The 4,987-nt window shown below is 44.1% G+C and overlaps 1 long non-coding RNA gene across 1 annotated transcript; it reads right to left on the bottom strand.

The window, feature by feature from the left end:
- Positions 1-3,783: 3,783 nt before the first annotated feature.
- Positions 3,784-4,487, bottom strand: LOC129153668 (uncharacterized). Its single transcript, XR_008559646.2, has 3 exons — positions 4,347-4,487; positions 4,039-4,246; positions 3,784-3,962 (listed from the first exon to the last, which is right to left on the bottom strand). It is a non-coding gene; the product is annotated as an uncharacterized lncRNA (long non-coding RNA).
- Between the last annotated feature and the right edge of the window lie 500 nt (positions 4,488-4,987).

Here is a 4,987-nt window from a genome sequence, read left to right on the forward strand (position 1 = left end):
TCTGGGTAGGTTTTATGGCCCAATTTTACAAAAGAACCATGCCACACCATACCAGAAGCTTGTTATATAGTAACAGTCAAAGTTTTCCAAAAAATGGCCAAAAATCATACATTGCATCTTAACAAGATGCAAAGTAGAGCTTTAACATGCCACAAGAAGAAATTAAGAGTCAAAACATTTTCTGAGCAAAAATTTGTGGAAACCATGTTTTAAACAGAAGCAGGCTGTTTCACAGATGATTAAAAGTTTGAGACCAAGTTCCTTTCAAATGTCCAATCAGTGCAAAAAATTTTTTGATTAATTGTCATTTTAAATTGTGATGGCAATGGCACAAAACCTTTCTGTTTTTGAATATGGTCAGGTTTTTGAACCTTGGTGTTATCTTTGACCAGGACATGTCATTTAAATCCCAGGTTTCACAAGTTTGTAGGATTTCCTTTTTCCACCTTCGGAATATTGCTAAGATTAGAAGCACCCTTTCCAGGAGTGATGCTGAAAAACTAGTTCATGCATTTATTACATCAAGACTGGATTACTGTAATTCATCCACAGTCCACAGAATGTAGTTAAAAGTCTTCAGCTTGTCCAAAATGCTGCAGCTAGAGTTCTGATGAGAATTACAAAGAGAGATCATATCTCTCCTGTCTTAGCTTCCCTACATTGGCTGCCTGTTAAATTCAGAATAGATTTTAAGATCCTTCTTCTCACATATAACGCTCTTAATAATCAAGGTCCATCATACATCAGTGATCTGATTGTTCCATATGTTCCTAACCGAGCACTTCGCTCTCAGACTGCAGGTCTACTGGTGGTTCCCAGAATATCTAAAATTAGGATGGGAGGCAGACCTTTTAGTTATCAGGCTCCTCTCCTGTGGAACCAGCTCCCAGCTTTAGTCCGTGAGGCAGACACCTTGTCTACTTTTAAGACTAGGCTTAAAACATTTTTATTTGATAGGGCCTATGGTTAAAATCTGATGTTAGCCTAAATCTGGACAAGTGGGGGAGTACAGGGAGGTGGAGTGTACAGTCGGTAAAGACGGCTCTCCCTTGCCCTGCCTCCCACATGCCTCCATCTAAATAGGATAGGTTATCCAGAGTTATCTCTGTTGTTATGCTGCTACAGGCTTAGACTGCTGGAGGACACACTGACCACTTTTCACACTCTACTACTTTCTTCTACAATCTGCTCTTTAAGTATTATTTCCTGCTATTTCAGCTGTTAACTTTATTTTCTCTCTAAGTGTTTTTCTCCCCAGAGGAAGCTACGATGATGTTCTGCTGAGCTGTGGTGGCCTCATGGACGGGGCCATCGTCTAGCACACTGCTACTAACCACTTAAACATTCTCCCTCTCCTGATAATAACTTTTTACTTTCTTTGACATTGAATGCGCTACTGCTATTTTACCCGTTTAATTATAGATTCCTAAAGGTATTATAAAGTATAATTATAAAGTCCTAAAGGTAGACCCAGGACACGGTGGAGGGACTATGTCTCTCACCTGGCCAGGGAACACCTTGGGATTCCCTCAGAGGAGCTGGCCCAAGTGGCTGGGGACAGGGAAGTCTGGGCCTCTCGCCTTAGGCTACTGCCCCGCGACCCGACTCCAGATAAGCGGATGAAAATGGTTGGATGGATGGATGACATTGAATGTGCTACTACTAGTTCACCTGTTAAATTAATTATAGTTTCACTAGGAAAAATATGATAAAGTTTGTCTCCTACTAATAGAATATTTACTAAGAAATCACAATGTAACCATAGAAACATTACTTAGTATATATGCTGTGTGTGTGTGTGTGTGTGTGTGTGCGTGCGTGCGTGCGTGTGTGTGTGTGTGTGTGTGTGTGTGTGTGTGTGTGTGTGTGTGTGTGTGTGTGTGTCTTCTCCACCCCCAGTGAGTCGTGGTGGATGGCTGCTCATACTGAGCCAGTATCCTCTGGAGGTTTCTTCCTGTTAAAAGGCAGTTTTCCTCTCCACTGTCGCTGCATGCTTGCTTACCCCGGCTTTCCACCGGAGCTGTCAGCAGGATGTTACTGCAGCAGCACGTCATAGCTGCTGATAGGAACTGCTGTGGTCAACAGAACCTTTTCCACTGGAGCCGTCAGCAGCGCGAGTCGGCCGTGTCTCAGGAGCAGCATGTCGCGGCCTTTACGCGCCTATTCTATTTTCTACGTGCAACGCCTCTGAAACGGGTCAATTTAGACATTTTGGGGGATGGAAAGACAGGAAATCGGACGTGGAAATGGAGAGAAGCTCCCGAGATTTTCAGAATAAAGAAACGTACTGCCTTCCGGTTGCTTTACTTTTAAAAGAAGTTACTAACTGCGGCCCCGTGAGAAGTTATCACCTAGCTAGCGGTCTCCTTTGTTTTTCAGGTCCGTATTGGCAATTATAAAACGGACAGAACATAAAACACAAACCTGTTGGAGCCATGTTGTAGTTTTTTCCTGCTTGTTGTTGTGTTTACTGACGAAGTCACTCGTGTGACTTCCTGCTCGGTCGGTGACAGCTGCTCCCCTGCTGCTTCGCATCTCATGGGAAGGGCCAAGCAGCAGTTTACGCGAGCAAGACGTGCTGCTGCAGTAACGTGCTGTGGACGGCTCCTGTGGAAAGAATGGGTGAGTATGAGGATTGCTGTAAAGACTGACACTAGTCAGTGACTCAATGCAATTTGCTGGGTTCCTTATATAGGAAACATTTTTTCTTATCGGCTTAATGAACTGACCTGTATTGGAATGTTTATTTTGCAAAGTGCCCTCAGACGACTCTTGTCGTGATTTGGCGCTATATAAATAAAATTGAATTGAATTGAACTGCATTAGCACACGCTGCTAAGGTGGGATGCAGTAAGACAGTTTTGGGGAATTTTTAAAATGATACTGAGAATTATGGAACAAAACAAGTCAAGTAGAAACCCCAAAAAGAGCTGGGCAATTGAATTGGCTGTCCATCAAGACACTGAACGATCCTTGACCTACAAAGAGTTCACACAATGTTCACAAAAATAAACAAGGATGTGCAAGAATCCACTTCTAGACCTGACATATAAAAATACAACAGAACCAAAATATCACTGCGCCAACTGAGTGAGGAAATATAAAAGTAACAATTTTTGCTGAAAAGTACACGGTAATAATTCATAGTGCATTTAGTGCCAACCATAGCCTTAGGTAATGTGTCAAAAATGCCCAAGTCCATATTTGCAAGAGCACCGTGTGTGTGAGGTTTCTCTATAGGAGTGTTCGATAGTGAGTATGATGAACCACAGACCTGCCCCCAAAGACCCGTGGAAGATGGAGGAGTTCCAAACCACAGAGGGCTACCCCGGACTGCAGAGACCCAAGGGAGACTGCTGGTGGAGAAGCCCCAACCCCCCTCCCTAGAGGCACTTTTGGACTTTGCAAGAAAGCACCAAATGTTTTACTGGAAGACAGTTTTATTCTCTGATGAGAATCCAAAGGCAGGAATGAAGTTGCCTTCCTTCAAACTCTTTTGGATTACCATGAGCTGGATGACTGAGAACCTTCACCAGTGCTCTGATGAGGAGACATTTAACCTTGATGGTCAGCCTGGCCTGCCAGACTCCTCCTCTGTTTAATTCTGCAGAGAGAAAGGGTCTGGGAACTCTCCTACTGAAATAACCCCACCCCCTGAGAATTCTAACCGAGCCAATCAGAGCTGAGTATCGTACGTAAACACCACAATGCCGAGTCTGTCATAAACATAGCGACTGAAGCAGAGTTCGCTGCGGCCCTTTCCTCTGTTCTAAATGACTTGAACACGTCTTTAAAACAACAAATAGAAGTGCTTAACATGGTTTGGGGAATGCGTTTAACCCAAGACATGCAGAATCACACACTCACAGATCTTATGGTAAAAAAAAGAATCTTTATTTTAAAACGGGAACTGAAGGTGCACTGGAAAAGCCCAGGGGAGATCGAGAACGGGAGTGCAGCGTCTGAGGAGGGGAGAGCAGAGACAGGTGAGTCCAGGAAGGTAAGTCTAAACTTGGTGGGTGCAGAGAATAGACTTACTGGGAGTAGGGGAGCGTAGGAATGAGGGAGGGTAGGTTGGGTGCCGGGGTGAATCCAATTGGGGTGTCCAGGAGAGGGAGCAAGAGGAGAGCAGGAGAGCGGGCCGGCCAGGAGGAATAGAGAACGGTGAGAGCTGCGTCCGGAAATCCTTTGGGGGCACAGTTGAGTAATCCAGAGAAGTCACATAAGTCCAAAAACGTTCCAAAAGCTGGTAATGGGTAAGCAGAGGGAAAAGATCCAAAGGTTCACAAAAAGTCCTAGAAACATTAGAGCACAAATTCCAAGAGTCGCAGACGGCAGGAAACTACCAAGCTGTAGTAATCATCCAGCGTCGAGGAGTGTTCTCCATCCTCCCTTTGTAGACAGACCCACTGATTGCAAATCAGCTGCAGCTGGAGCCTCCCTCTCCTGAAACACACAACTCAAAGATGGGAAAATGAGAGCAGTACTCACCCCGGCACATGACAATACCCCCCCCCCCCCCCACCCCCCCACCCCTAGGCAGACGCCTAATAACATGTGTTTTGACTGACATTACCTTGTTTTGATCTGGCCTTTGTAGGGATTATCATGATGCTAAATGGAAATGCGGGATGAAACATAATAATAAATGTATACATGAACAAATCTATTCACAACTTGTTCTGAGTGAAGCAGTAACCCTACTAACAAGTTCTAACACTACTGATGGTTTGGGATAACTGTTTTTTCATCTCTGTCGAGGAGTTTTGTATCTCTCTTCTTCACAGAAATGTTTGAATCCATCCACATTGGATAGCTTTCCAGCAGAAACGGCCTGTTTAGGGTCAAAGGTGAATGATTTTACTGTTGGAGTTAAAAATCTACTAGAATTCATTATCAAGACAAACAAGTGCCCATTGTTACAGAGAAGGGTGCACACAGAGAAAAATAAACTTTCTGCTGGCATGAGCTGGTCAACAAAGGGAAA

The sequence above is a fragment of the Nothobranchius furzeri genome, chromosome 4 (genome assembly GCF_043380555.1).
Source record: "Nothobranchius furzeri strain GRZ-AD chromosome 4, NfurGRZ-RIMD1, whole genome shotgun sequence".
Classification (NCBI taxonomy): Eukaryota; Metazoa; Chordata; class Actinopteri; order Cyprinodontiformes; family Nothobranchiidae; genus Nothobranchius; species Nothobranchius furzeri.